The sequence below is a fragment of the Triticum aestivum genome, chromosome 5D, assembly GCF_018294505.1.
Source record: "Triticum aestivum cultivar Chinese Spring chromosome 5D, IWGSC CS RefSeq v2.1, whole genome shotgun sequence".
In the NCBI taxonomy this organism is placed as follows: domain Eukaryota; kingdom Viridiplantae; phylum Streptophyta; class Magnoliopsida; order Poales; family Poaceae; genus Triticum; species Triticum aestivum.
Genome location: NC_057808.1, coordinates 15,358,563 through 15,374,205, shown reverse-complemented (window position 1 = coordinate 15,374,205; position 15,643 = coordinate 15,358,563).

The window sequence follows — 15,643 nt, the reverse complement described above, 5'->3', positions numbered from 1 at the left end:
CGACGTGGGTATCCCTACGAGGACTGGAGGCGTCCCTTGTTTAGTACCGGCTCTCCGCAATGAACGTCTACCCAAGGACTTCAAAGGGCCTAGGAAGGTGCCTAATTACACGGCTGATTTACAACCCGGAGCCTGGATCGAGAGTTATGAGATGGCCATGGAATTGCTGGAGGTCAGCGAAGCGGCGATGGCCAAGTACTTCACCATGATGTTAGATGGGACTGCCCGCACTTGGTTGAAAGGGCTGCCACCGAATTCCATCGGGTCTTGGGCTGAGCTGAAAGCCCGGTTCATCCAAAACTTCAAAGATACCTGTAGGCAGTCTATGTCAATTGTGGATTTGACTAACTGTAAACAGCAGGAGGGTGAGTCTACGACACATTGGGTTCGCCGGGTCAAGGAGATAATACATTCATCTGATAAGATGGATGCCGGCTCTGCAGTCTTGATGTTGGAGCAGAATTGTCGCTTCCTGCCCCTGAAGATGAAACTCGGGCGGCTCAAACGCAACTGCAATGACATGGGTACGCTGATGGCGGCTCTCGTCAAGTACGCCGACTCTGATAGTACCAAGGACCCCGCTTCAGATGATGAAAGGACAGGGAAGGGAAAGAAGAACGGCAATGGCAAGGGCCCTCAGCATAACCCGGCAAATCAAGGAGGTAACAAGCGTAAGGCTGATGGCAGCATGGAGTTTGTGGCCAATGCCAGCTCACAGGGTAACAGCCAGCGACGTAAAGGGAGGCCACCTCCCCGAGCCGGCGGTTCAGGCCCAACGTTTGAGCAGTTGTTAAACGAGCCTTGTCCGAGGCATGGCTCTAGGGAGAAGCCAGCTACTCATCTATGGAAGGATTGCGCAATCATGAAGGCCTTTAAGAATTCCAATGCCTTTAATGGCAACAATGGCCCGGGCGGCGGCTCAGGCGCTGGCGGTTTTCATGGCCCGGGCGGCGGCTCAAATCCTAATCCTCAGAACGGTCAAGGGGGCTTTAATCAGCAGTCTGGCCAGGGTCATCAACAGCAGCAGGGGGGTTATCAGACCAATCCAAAGCAGCTTAACGGTGGACAGTATCACGTATTTACCACCAGTCTGTGTAAGCGAGATCAGAAGCTTCATAAGAGGGCTGTGAATGCTGTTGAGCCGGCGGTTCCACGTTATTTAAGATGGTCTGAGCAGCCTATTGTGTGGAGTAGGGAGGATCACCCTCCCCGGGTTGATAATCCGGGTCACTTGGCCCTGGTGGTGGCTCCTCAGGTGGGAGGATATAAGTTCACTAAGGTGCTCATGGATGGAGGCAGCAGCATCAACATCCTCTATTATGAGACTTTCCGTCGTATGGGGTTGATTGATAAGAACCTCAGCCAGTCCAATACTGTTTTCCATGGTGTGGTGCCTGGTAAGTCGGCTTATCCAGTTGGTAAGATCGAATTGGAAGTGGCCTTTGGAGACGAGTACAACTACAGGGTGGAAAAATTGACCTTTGAGGTGGTCAAGATAAGAAGTCCGTATCATGCCATATTTGGGCGGCCGGCTTATGCCAAGTTCATGGCACGGCCGTGTTACGTGTATTTGCAGCTCAAGATGCCGGGTCACAATGGGACCATTACGGTTCATGGCAGCCGGAAGGTGGCCTTGGAGTGTGAGGAAGGCGATGCGGCTTATGCAGAATCTGTTTGTGCAACAGAGGAGTTGAAGTTTTACAAGGACAATGTTGACCCAACAGATATGACCTCTCTGAAAAAGCTGACTACGGAGCATGAGCCGGCAATGAAATTTAAGTCGGCTGATGAGACTAACTTGTTGATTTTGTTCCAGGTGATTCATCTCAGCAGTTTAGCATCAGTGCCAATCTGGATCCAAAATAGGAAAGCGCGCTCATCGAGTTCATCCGTGAGAATAGGGACATTTTTGCATGGAAACCTTCTGACATGCCAGGTGTACCTAGAGAACTCGCTGAGCACACACTCAATGTTGATCCGAAGTTCAAGCCGGTCAGGCAATTCCTTCGGGGTTTAATGAGGAAAGGCGGAAAGCCATTGGGGAAGAGGTGGCCCGGCTCTTGGCGGCCGGTTTATTGTTGAAGTCTTTCACCCAGAGTGGTTAGCTAACCCGGTGCTCGTGCTCAAGAAGAATGGCACCTGGCGGATGTGTGTGGACTACACGGACTTAAACAAGGCATGTCCGGCTGATCCTTTTGCCCTCCCCCGTATTGATCAAATCATTGATGCTACGGCGGGTTGTGAGCGCTTAAGTTTCTTGGATGCTTATTCTGGATACCATCAGATTAAAATGGCAGTTAAGGACCAGGAGAAGACGGCGTTCATCACTCCCTTTGGAGCCTTCTGTTATGTGTCTATGCCTTTTGGACTCAAGAGTGCACAGGCGACTTATCAGCGTTGCGTGCAGAACTGTCTTCATAACCAGATTGGGCGCAATGTTCATGCCTATGTGGATGATATTGTGGTTAAGTCCAGAGAGAAGGAAACCTTGATAGATGACCTGAGGGAAACCTTTGATAATCTCCGGGTCTACAAGATGATGCTTAACCCGGCCAAGTGTGTTTTTGGTGTTCCTGCAGGCAAGCTCTTGGGTTTTCTGGTTTCTCATAGAGGCATTGAAGCTAACCCGGAGAAGATCAAGGCAATCACCTCTCTGGCTAAGCCGGCGTGTATAAACGACGTCCAGCGCCTGGCGGGTCGTATCGCTGCTTTAAGCCGGTTTATAAGCCGTTTGGGTGAGAAGGCCATGCCACTGTACCAGTTGATGAAGAAAACTGATGACTTTGTCTGGAATGATGCTGCTAATACTGCTTTTGAGGATTTGAAGAGACAGCTGGCTGAGCCCCCAGTCCTTGCTGCTCCGGTTGACAAGGAGCCCTTATTACTGTATGTAGCTGCTAACACACGAGCCGTCAGTGTGGCTGTGGTGGTGGAGCGCAAGGAAGAGGGTAAGGAATATCCGGTTCAGCGGCCGGTTTATTACGTCAGTGAAGTGCTCATCGAGTCCAAACAGCGGTATCCACATTGGCAGAAGCTTGTTTATGGTGTGTTCATGGCAAGCCGGAAGCTTAAGCACTATTTTCCAGGGTCACCCTATCACTGTGGTTAGTTCTGCTCCCCTTGGAGATATCATCCAAAACAGAGAAGCCACAGGAAGAGTGGCTAAGTGGGCTATAGAGCTCGGGCCTCATGGTCTGAAATACGTACCACGCACTGCTGTTAAATCTCAAGCTTTGGTGGATTTCATCAACGATTGGACAGAGCTACAAGTGCCCGAAGAAAAGCCGGATAATACATATTGGACTATTCACTTCGATGGGTCCAGGCAATTGGAGGGCTCGGGGGCTGGAGTTGTATTGGCTTCCCCTAAAGGTGACAAGTTTCATTATGTGCTACGGTTGATGTTTCCTTGCACTAACAATGCGGCTGAGTACGATGCCTTGCTCCATGATCTTCGGATGGCTAAGGAGATGAGCTTGAGCCGGGTAAGGTGCTTCGGCGACTCAGACTTAGTGGCTCAACAAGTATCAGGCAAGTGGGATTCCAAGGACCCTCTCATGGCGGCTTATCGCCGTGAAGTTGATGCCATTGCTGGACACTTTCAGGGTTACCAAGTAGAGCACATCGATCGCAGGAAGAACGAGGCGGCTGATGCATTAAACCGGCTGGGCTCTCAGCGAAAACCGGTGCCGCCTAATACTTTCCTGGACATCTTGCATAACCCTTCTGTTAAGGTACCTACAGAGGAAGATTTGGCTGTCCCTGACCCGGAGGCACAGTTGGTGGCGGCTCTCCACATCACCCCGGACTGGACGGTGCCATACTTGGCTTACATGACCCGGGGAGATTTGCCTGAGGATGAAACTTTGGCCAGACAAATAACCCGGCGGTCTAAGTCAATGGTTGTTATCAATAGTGAGCTGCATCGCCGCAGTGTTACGGGAGCGTTCCAGCGTTGTGTTTCCCCTGAGGAGGGTCAAGAAATCTTGTGTGAGATTCACGAAGGGGATTGTGGCCATCATGCCGACTCAAAATCCCTTGTGGCCAAGGCTTTTCATCATGGTTTTTATTGGCTAATGGCTCATGCTGATGCGGAGGACTTGGTCAGTAAATGTGATGGTTGCCAGAGGTTCTCGCGACGGGCTCATGTGTCGGCTCAGGAGCTGAGGATGATACCAATCACTTGGCCATTTGCGGTCTGGGGGCTTGATATGGTTGGGCCTTTTAAAAGGTCCAAGGATAAAAAAGACCCACCTCTTGGTGGCAGTTGACAAGTTCACTAAGTGGGTTGAAGCAGAGCCAGTTAGTAAGTGTGACGCAGCCACGGCGGTTCAGTTCATGAAAAGAGTAATATTTCGCTTTGGCTTTCCACACAGCATTATAACTGACAATGGCACCAATCTTTCTAAGGGCTCTATGGAGGAGTTTTGTCAACGAGAGCATATTCTGTTGGGGAACGTAGTAATTTCAAAAAAATTCCTACGCACACGCAAGATCATGGTGATGCATAGCAACGAGAGGGGAGAGTGTTGTCCACGTACCCTCGTAGACCGACAGCGGAAGCGTTATCACAACGCGGTTGATGTAGTCGTACGTCTTCACGATCCGACCGATCAAGTACCGAACGTACGGCACCTCCGAGTTCTACACACGTTCAGCTCGATGACGTCCCTCGAACTCCGATCCAGCCGAGTGTTGAGGGAGAGTTTCGTCAGCACGACGGCATGGTGACGATGATGATGTTCCACCGACGCAGGGCTTCGCCTAAGCTCCGCAACGGTATTATCGAGGTGTAATATGGTGGAGGGGGGCACCGCACACGGCTAAGAGATCTCAAGGATTAATTGTTGTGTCTCTGGGGTGCCCCCCTGCCCCCGTATATAAAGGAGCAAGGGGGAGGCAGCCGGCCAAGGGGAGAGGCGCGCCATAGGGGGGAGTCCTACTCCCACCGGGAGTAGGACTCCTCCTTTCCTTGTGGGAGTAGGAGAAGGGAAGGGGGAAGGAGAAAGAAGGAAGGGTGCGCTCCCTTCCCTAGTCCAATTCGGACCAGACCATGGGGAGGGGTGCGGCCACCTTTTGAGACCTTTCTCTCCTTTCCCGTATGGCCCATTAAGGCCCAATACGAATTCCCGTAACTCTCCGGTACTCCGAAAAATACCCGAATCACTCGGAACCTTTCCGAAGTCCGAATATAGTCGTCCAATATATCGATCTTTACGTCTCGACCATTTCGAGACTCCTCGTCATATCCCCGATCTCATCCGGGACTCCGAACTCCTTCGGTACATCAAAACTCAATAAAACTGTCATCGTAACGTTAAGCGTGCGGACCCTACGGGTTCGAGAACTATGTAGACATGACCGAGACACGTCTCCGGTCAATAACCAATAGCGGGACCTGGATGCCCATATTGGCTCCCACATATTTTACGAAGATCTTTATCGGTCAGACCGCATAACAACATACGTTGTTCCCTTTGTCACCGGTATGTTACTTGCCCGATTTTTTGATCGTCGGTATCTCGATACCTAGTTCAATCTCGTTACCGGCAAGTCTCTTTACTCGTTCCGTAATACATCATCCCGCAACTAACTCATTAGTCACAATGCTTGCAAGGCTTATAGTGATGTGCATTACCGAGTGGGCCCAGAGATACCTCTCCGACAATTGGAGTGACAAATCCTAATCTCGAAATACGCCAACCCAACAAGTACCTTTGGAGACACCTGTAGAGCACCTTTATAATCACCCATTTACGTTGTGACGTTTGGTAGCACACAAAGTGTTCCTCCGGTAAACGGGAGTTGCATAATCTCATAGTCATAGGAACATGTATAAGTCATGAAGAAAGCAATAGCAACATACTAAACGATCGAGTGCTAAGCTAACGGAATGGGTCAAGTCAATCACGTCATTTTCCTAATGAGGTGATCTCGTTAATCAAATGACAACTCATGTCTATGGCTAGGAAGCATAACCATCTTTGATTAACGAGCTAGTCAAGTAGAGGCATACTAGTGACACTCTTGTTTGTCTATGTATTCACACATGTATTATGTTTCCGGTTAATACAATTCTAGCATGAATAATAAACATTTATCATGATATAAGGAAATATATAATACTTTATTATTGCCTCTAGGGCATATTTCCTTCATATTCGACTTGATGTTTCATCAGTGGCTCATCCTCAATCCAATGGTCAAGCTGAGAGAGCTAATCAGGAGATCTTGAAGGGCATTAAGCCCCGGCTTTTGGTCCGTTTGCAACGGACGCCGGGTTGTTGGGTGGAGGAGCTACCCTCCGTGTTATGGAGCATCAATACTACTCCTAACAGGTCTACGGGTTACACGCCTTTCTTCATGGTTTATGGAGCGAAAGCAGTCCTCCCCAGTGACATCCGTCATGACTCGCCTCGAGTGGCGGCTTATATTGAGGCGGACAATGAACAGGCGCGCCAAGATGCTCTTGACTTGTTGGACAAACAGCGTGATGTGGCAGCAGCTCGCTCAGCGATTTACCAACAAGACCTGCGCCATTATCACAGTCGCCGGGTTAAGTCCCGGGTCTTCCAGGAAGGTGATCTGGTGCTCCGGCTCATCCAAGATCAAACAGATGCACACAAGCTATCCCCGCCTTGGGAAGGGCCCTTTGTGGTCAGCAAGAACTTGCACAACGGGTCATACTACCTTATTGACGTTCGGGAGCATAAAGATTCACGTAAGTCGGAGGAAGAGACCCGTCGGCCGTGGAACATAGCTCAGCTTCGGCCTTATTACACTTGAGCCACCGGCTCTCATAATGTACATATTTCTATAACCATGTATATATTATGTTAAATAATAAAGCAGGACCTCTGTCCTTTTCTCCTCCAAAGGTAAAAGTGTTGTTTTCATTACCACATGGTCACTTGGAGGTGGATCCGGCTTATGATCGTATTCGAATCTAGCCGTACGCAATATAATCACTTGGGGGCTTCCTGTTCAAACATAGGTCGTATTCGAACCAAAGAGAACATAGCTGTCGATACCCACTTGATTGGCAAAGTGCCGAGCTCATTGGGGAGTTTTCTTTGATCATATTTGAATCATAGCTCAACCCCCTTTGGCAACCAACGTGGATCGTATTCGAATCAGCGTCGTTAAACAACTCTTAAGGTCATTTGGGGGCTTCCTGTTCAAACATGGGTCTTATTCGAACCAAAGAGAACATAGCTGTCGGTACCCTCTTGATTGGCATCGCCAAAGCCACTGGGGGCTATATGATTGCATTCGAATCTTAGCTTAACCCCTTTGGGACGGTTCTCTGGTCGTATTCGAACCGGAAGCCCTTAAATTTTTGATTTTCCGACTTACAACAAGTTCTGTTGGTCACATCAGCAGTGTGCAAGGGCGGCTTTTTCTTTTGCCGACTTAATTTTGATTCACAATGCTGATAACATATAGTAAGTATTCTTGACACTGGTAAACCGGAATTGAGGTACCAACCTTATTATCTGGGTTACATAAACCGGAGGTATACTTGAAGGCCTGTAAGTATGCTATTATGGTTACATCAAGGATATAATTGAGGACCAGTCTTTGGTGACATGGATTCATATTCCGGGTCATATGTATAAGATTTATGATTCTCAGTGCGGTAAACTGCCTAGAGACTTGTGACTTGTTTTCTATGCAGGATGGTTCAAGACAGCTATTCCAGCTTAAGGAAAATAAATGATCGGTTATGACCCGGAGGAATATAAGGAAGAAACTTCAATGGAGTTAAGCATCCAACACGTGCACGATGGCACGACCAAGTTAAAATGTTTGTCCTACTCTATTACAAGACTCCCCGAGTCCAACAGGTGAGGCATTGTTTGACAAGCATAACCATGGGCCGCCTAAAGAGTCAAGATGCCTGCTGGGTCGAAGCTTCCGACTCATCCCTCTCCGCTCCTCCGGCTCTTCCTATGACCTGGAAAGTTGAGGATTTCCAGTCAATGCCGCTCAAAGCTTCAAATTGAGCCTCCTCGTCAATTAACCCAGCCGGGTCAACTTCCGGGGCGAAGGTATGCTTACGAGTCAGAGGGATCAAGCTGATTGCTTCGTAGCGTGGAGTGGGGATCCTCTGATTCTCCGAGTCATAACCCGGCTGATACTTGGTGAGGTCGGTGTCATTCCCAATTAAGGTAGCCACCGGGCGCACACTCTTCACACAATCCACAAAATCTTTTTGGTCAAAGGGAGTGCCGTCTTCCTTCAGACTCGGATATCCAAGTGCGATCTCTGCCGGGTCTAGCTCCGGGAGGAAAGCCTTGGCCCGGCTCAGAGCAGCTATGGCTCCAGCTCTTGCAGAGGCCCGTCGCAGCTCTTGGAAACGCTGAGGAAGAACGGCAAGCCGGCGAAGTACGTCCGCCAGGTGAGTCAGAACCTCATTGGACAGGGCCACAACGGCCAAGGCGCGCTGTGACCCGGTGTAGAGTTGTTCCACCAAAGTGTACACGGCCTTCAGCTTGGTCAATACATTTTGGTTGAGGTTGGCGCTTCTGGGACCTGTTTTACAACATCAGGTAAGCCGCTAGCTATGATGGGAATTATGAGACATAGAGAATGTAAACTTGTTGCAAGTCTGCAGAATGACTTACCGAAGATTGCGGCGACCATCTGTGACACATGGCGCTTTAAGCCGGAGAGTTCGGCGGTTCTCTCCGTCAGAGCCTTCTCCGCCTGTTCGGCCCGGCTTACCAGAGCAGCCTTCTCTTCGGCCCAAGTCTTCCTTTCAGCTTCAAACTTCTTCTTCAGCTTCTCTTGAGCAGCAACACTGGATTCAAATTTGGCGTTGGCCTTCCGGGTCTCAGTTTCCTGAGTCCTCAGGCGGTTCTTCAGCTCAGAGTTATCAGCCTCAAATTTCTTGCAAGCAGCCTGTACAATTTCCGGGTTATAGTATGAATTATTATTATGCAACTTTAAAGTCCCAAGCACTTTCCAAGCAAAGACACTTGGCACTTGGGGGCTAATGCATGTCGAAAGTTTCTACCTACAAATTACCGGTTCATGAAACTAAGCCGGAAGTTAAGTCTACAACATATTCTATCATAAATAGTAGACTTGGGGGCTAGTATGGTAAAGATGACTATGCAGTAAGCAATAGAGTGGTACCTCAGACTTCTGCTGTATCTGCTTCACCATGTCAATCTCCAGGTCCCGGCTGCTCTGCACCTGATTGACATAGCCGGAGATGATATCTCCAATACTCAGGTTAGCGTAGTTGGTGATGTCCAGCTTGGCCCTGCGGCGCTCTAGCAACTCTTCCTTGGCAGAGCACTTAGCCAGCGCAGTCGGTCTCCCCGGCTCGACAAACTCCGTCCGGGTGATTACCACGTCCGGGTCATCGGTCGGCTGAGCCAGGCTAGAGATGTCCGGGTTGGTAGAAGTCTCCATGGCTGGCTCGTCGGTTGGAGCAGTGGCTTCAGGAGCAGAGGCAGCTGGCGGTTCTTGAGCTGAAACCTCCAGCTCAGTCAAGACTGGCTCTTCGACCGGTTTATTCTTCTTCGCTCTCTTACTGAGCTTTGCTTGAGCACTGAAAGGACAAAAGGTTAGTACAAGAGCATGAGTGAGATAAGTACAACATAAGATGATCATCATTACCCGGGCGCGGTCTTGAAAGTCGGCAGGGTGGATTGCATAGAACCACCAGAGGAAGGTGAAGTTTCCTGATAATTTGAATCAGACGAATTGAGCGGTTGACGAGTGACACCCGCCAAAGGATGAAAAGGGTATAAGTTGGAGATAACCTCAGTCCGGCGCTTTCTTGATGCCTCGGGTAAGCCGGAGGAGCGGTCTGCATCCTTGCTGGCCCGGGTTTGCCTCCGGCTCTCATGAATCTGTTGCTTCAAAAGAAATTGAGGATCTTGATAAGCTAAAGGATGCGAAAAGCTTACTTTCCGGGTTACTCTTCGGACTTTCAGCCTTGGCAAGGGGTCCGAGTCGGAGGAAAGTATAGTTACCTCTTCAGTTACCGGGTTACTCGCTCCGGTGTCATCCTGTGGATGATCAAGTTAATAAGGTGGTCAAAAGACAGATGAAAAGCGGAAACAAAAGAAGAGTCTAAGGAATTAAGGGTTACCTCTGACTCGGAGCTGTCACTTAGCTGAAGGAGCTCTGAGGCAGTAGGCCTGCTTCCCTTCTTGCGGGGAGCGGCTCTCCTGGCGGCTTTCTTAGCTTTCCTGGCCTTTTTGGCCGCTTCATGGTCATATTTGACCTTCCAGAACTTGTCATTAGCCTGAAACATACAACAAAGATTTCTTAAGGTTCAGATGGAAACTATTAAAAAGAAAACCAAGGTATTCAGATCAGTGGCTTACCGCCGGAGCCGGGTTAGCTTGGCAGAAGGGGTTCAGGCCGGTTCTCCCACAGTCGGCTAAGCTCTCATTCAGGAGAGACTTGGTCATATCGTCCACAACGTCCTCAGGAAGATCGTTGGGGCTATGCCGCAGAGGGTCATCCTTCCGACCCGTGTAAGCACACATTAAGCCGGGGCGGCGGCTCAAGGGGATAACCCGCCAAGAGATCCAAACCCAGACCGGATCAATGCCGTTGAGGCCGTTTCCCATGAGAGCCTTGACCTTATTGATGGTGGGGATCAGAGGTTGACGCTCAGCTTGAGAGAGTTTGTCCGGCAGAGGGTGATTTGGCTCCAGACGCAGGGCACGAAAGCCGGGCAGAGGGCTCTCGTCAGCCGGAGAAGTGTCCTGGCAATAAAACCACGTCTGGTTCCAGTCCTTTTGATGGCTTGGCGGCTCAGCATAAGGAAAGAGGCAGTCTCTCCGGCGTTGAATGGAGATTCCACCAAGTTCTAGGCTCGGCCCGTTGGCGCACTCGTTCTGGCGGTTCAGATAAAATATCTCTCTAAAGAGCAGCAGGCTGGGCTCTTCTCCAAGATAGACTTCGCAGAATACTTGAAAGTTGCAAATATTTGACACGGAATTGGGTCCTATGTCTTGCGGCCGCAGATCAAAGAAATTCAGCACATCTCTAAAGAATTTTGAGCCAGGCGGTGCAAAGCCCCGGCTCATGTGATCCGCAAATATCACCACCTCCCCATCCCTTGGTTGCGGTCTCTCCTTCGACGGATCAGGGGCACGATAAGACATGATTTCCTTCTTGGGCAAATAACCCGTCTTTACGAAATCAGCTAAAGTGTCGTCGGTGACATTGGATCTCATCCAGTTGCACGTGATGGGTGCCTTGGGAGCTTTGGGAGGCATTGTGAAAGATGAAGCCTATGACAAAAGGAAAATGTCCGGTTGAATTATAAGCCGGCAGACGTCTACAGTTTAATATTCGATGGCGGCTTGTGAGAGGGGCCTAATGACATATGGTTAAGGGCATCAGGTTATCTAAGCCGCTGCAGGTATTGTGAGTAATTCAAATTGTCTACAGCTTTATCATAAATGAGCCAGAAATTTTACAGCGCGTGGCTTCTTTTAAGCCGGAAATGTGAGCCGCCATAGCTCAGCAGATGCAATTTATGACTAAGTGTGGTGAAAACAAGTTTCACAGATCGCAGTAATTATTTTGGATCAAACTGTTGGCTAAAGAGAAAAAATTTCTAGACCTAGAACTGACGCAGAAGAAGTCCATGGATTCAGAATGGGACCTTATTTCAAACAAAGGGGATCTACTAGTGTCAAAATGGATGTGCAACAACTACCGCAGGAGCTCTGTGCTACTCTTGGATCGAAACATGACCATAGTGGCAGAACTACAGGGAACCCGTGAAGAATAGCGAAGAACAGTGGAGCCCTAATGCGGATCTACGGTGGAGAGGTGCAGGGACTTACAGGTGCGGAGTTATGGCGGGGGTTCGTCGCGTTTCTCTGGTCACGTCAGGTTGATGCAGCGGCCTGAGTTGGTGAAGATGAGGAAACCCGCAGCGGCGGCGGCGGCGGCGGAGCTCGGGCGGCAGCACAGTGGCGAGAGGAGGAAGAAGATGGAGGCGACGAGTGACTGGAGGTTCATGGGCCGGGCTATTTATAAGGTGAAGCTCATAAGTGGGTGCGAGAAACGAGGAGGTCACGGCGTGATTATCTCGCCCCAGAGGCGCCTCGATTTTTGGGATGACCATTAAAGATAAGATCCGTTGGGATTTAATGGAATAAAGAAATGAACTTAATGGAAGATGACGTCATGGCGGGTTACCAGGAATCCAGAAGATGATGTCACGGCGGGTTATAACTTTCACACGACCATAAGCCGGAAGATTTTTCTCTCTCAAAAGAATTGAAGATTGACATGAACCGGTTCAAATCAATCTGGGGCCTAATGTTGAGGATATAACCCTTAGAGTCACCCGCCAGGAGGGGCCGGGTTACTCATAATGGTCATCACGCGAAGCCCAGTACCGAGCTTGAAGACGGCGGGTCAATGATGGGCCTAAGACCCGGAGATGGCTTAAGGCCCGTAGTGATAACCGCCATTATGGTAGAACTTGTAGTGTAAGGCAAGAATAGTTGAGAGTCCGAGCCGGACACTCTTATGAGCCGGCCGGGACTCTGAGAGCCGCTGGGCATCAACCTCTCTATATAAAGGGGCTACCCGACGGCGGTTTAGGGACAAGTAAGATCTCGTCGAGAGCCAGGCATAGCAATTAAGCTCCCTGGTCATCGAAACCCTAATCAATACCACCTCAACTGGACGTAGGCTTTTACCTTCACCGTAAGGGGCCGAACCAGTATAACCCTCGTGTTCCTTGTCCCGTTTAACCCCTTTAAGCTTCCTAGCGGCGATGGCTCCACGACTAAGTCCTAGCTCGAGGACATCTGCCGTGACAATTCCACGACAACCTTCGTTCCGGGGGTAAATTAAATACTGAGTCTAGAGAAATCGATGTTTCCTCGCCCGAAGACAAAGGCGAAAGAGAAGCCAGTATCCCTTCTCCATTCAGGAGGAAAAAGGGCCGCCTCCGAAGGTTGGGAGGGGCGGTCTCCTAAGAGGGGCAAGATGCCACCGTCGAGCGGCTCGGGATTGGTAGGCGATGCCGTTGAACAGCTCCGTCATGAGGACAAGCCCTCAACCAAACCGTAAGTGAATCCAGGGTGCTTTGATAGCGTCCCGCTCCTTTCTTGTTACCGAAGAGATACGTAACGTGCATGTGTATTTTTACAGTTCGGCACAGAGTTTTTCTGGGCAATCCTCTTCTTCGGGAGATCTCCTCCCAGAGATGATGGAAAGCGAGATGCCTCCCTGATACGTCTCCAACATATCTATAATTTTTGATTGTTCCATGCTATATTATATTCTGTTTTGGATGTTTAATGGGCTTTATTATACACTTCTATATTATTTTTGGGACTAACCTCTTAACCGGAGGCCCAGCCCAAATTGCTGTTTTTTGCCTATTACAGTGGTTCAAAGGAAAAGAATATCAAACGGAGTCCAAACGGAATGAAACCTTCGGGAACGTGATTTTCGGAACAAACGTGATCCAGAGGACTTGGAGTCTACGTAAAGCAATCAACAAGGAAGGCACGAGGCAGTGGGCGCGCCTACCCCCCTGGCGCGCCCTCCACCCTCGTGGGCCCCTCGTTGCTCCACCGACGTACTACTTCCTCCTATATATACCCATATACCCTGGAAACATCATATACGGAGCCAAAACCCTATTTCCACCGCCACAACCTTCTGTACCCATGAGATCCCATCTTGGGACCTTTTCCGGCGCTCCGCCAGAGGGGGCATTGATCACGGAGGGCTTCTACATCAACACCATAGCCTCTTCAATGATGTGTGAGTAGTTTACCTCAGACCTTCAAGTCCATAGTTATTATCTAGATGGCTTCTTCTCTCTCTTTGGATCTCAATACAAAGTTCTCCTCGATCTGCTTGGAGATCTATTCGATGTAATCTTCTTTTGCGGTGTGTTTGTCGAGATCCGATGAATTGTGGGTTTATGATCAAGATTATCTATGAACAATATTTGAATCTCCTCTGAATTCTTTTATGTATGATTGGTTATCTTTGCAAGTCTCTTCGAATTATCAGTTTGGTTTGGCCTACTAGATTGATCTTTCTTGCTATGGGAGAAGTGCTTAGCTTTCGGTTCAATCTTGCGGTGCTCGATCCCAGTGACAGAAAGGGAAATGACACATATTGCATTATTGCCATCGAGGATAAAAAGATGGGGTTTATATCATATTGCATGAGTTTATCCCACTACATCATCTCATCTTACTTAAAGCATTACTCTATTCTTATGAACTTAATACTCTAGATGTATGCTGGATAGCGGTCGATGTGTAGAGTAATAGTAGTAGGTGCAGAATCGTTTCGGTCTACTTGTCACGGACGTGATGCCTATATACATGATCATACCTGGATATTCTCATAACTATGCGCTTTTCAGTCAATTGCTCGACAGTAATTTGTTCACCCATCGTAGAATTTGCTATCTTGAGAGAAGCTATGGCCCCCGGGTCTATTTTCCATCATATTAATCTCCCGTCAACTAGCTATTTCTGTCGCCGTTTATTTTACTTTGCATATTTATTTATTCTTTGTCATAAAAATACCAAAAATATTTATCTTATTATCTCTATCAGATCTCACTCTCGTAAGTGACCGTGAAGGGATTGACAACCCCTTTATCGCATTGGTTGCGTGGTTCTTATTTGTTTGTGTAGGTGTGTGGGACTCGAGCGTGGTCTCCTACTGGATTGATACCTTGGTTCTCAAAAACTGAGGGAAATAGTTACGCTACTTTACTGCATGACCCTTTCCTCTTCAAGGGAAAACCAACGCAGTGCTCAACAGGTAGCAAGAAGGATTTCTGGTGCCGTTGCCGGGGAGTCTACGCACAAGTCAAGACATACCAAGTACCCATCACAAACTCTTATCCCTCGCATTACATTATTTTCCATTTGCCTCTCGTTTTCCTCTCCCCCACTTCACCATTGCCGTTTTATTCGCCCTCTCTTTTTCGTTCGCCTCTTTTTCGCTTGTTTCTTTTTTGCTTGTGTGTTGGATTGCTTGCTTGTCACGATGGCTCAAGATAATACTAAATTGTGTGACTTTGCCAATACCAACAAAAATGATTTTCTTAGCACTCCTATTGCTCCTCTTACCGAAGCTGAATCTTGTGAAATTAATGCTGCTTTGCTGAACCTTGTCATGAAAAATCAATTCGCCGGCCTTCCTAGTGAAGATGCCGCTACCCATCTAAATAGCTTTGCTGATTTGTGTGATATGCAAAAGAAGAAAGATGTGGACAATGATATTGTTAAATTGAAGCTATTTCCTTTTTCGCTTAGAGATCGTGCTAAAGCTTGGTTTTCGTCTTTGCCTAAAAATAGTATTGATTCTTGGATTAAATGCAAAGATGCTTTTATCTCTAAGTATTTTCCTCCCGCTAAAATCATCTCTCTTAGAAACGATATCATGAATTTTAAGCAACTTGATCATGAACATGTTGCACAAGCTTGGGAGAGAATGAAATTAATGATACGTAATTGCCCTACACATGGTTTGAATCTTTGGATGATTATACAAAAAAATTATGCCGGATTGAATTTTGCTTCTAGAAATATTTTAGATTCGGCCGCGGGCGGCACTTTTATGGAAATCACTTTAGGAGAAGCTACTAAACTCCTAGACAATATTGTGG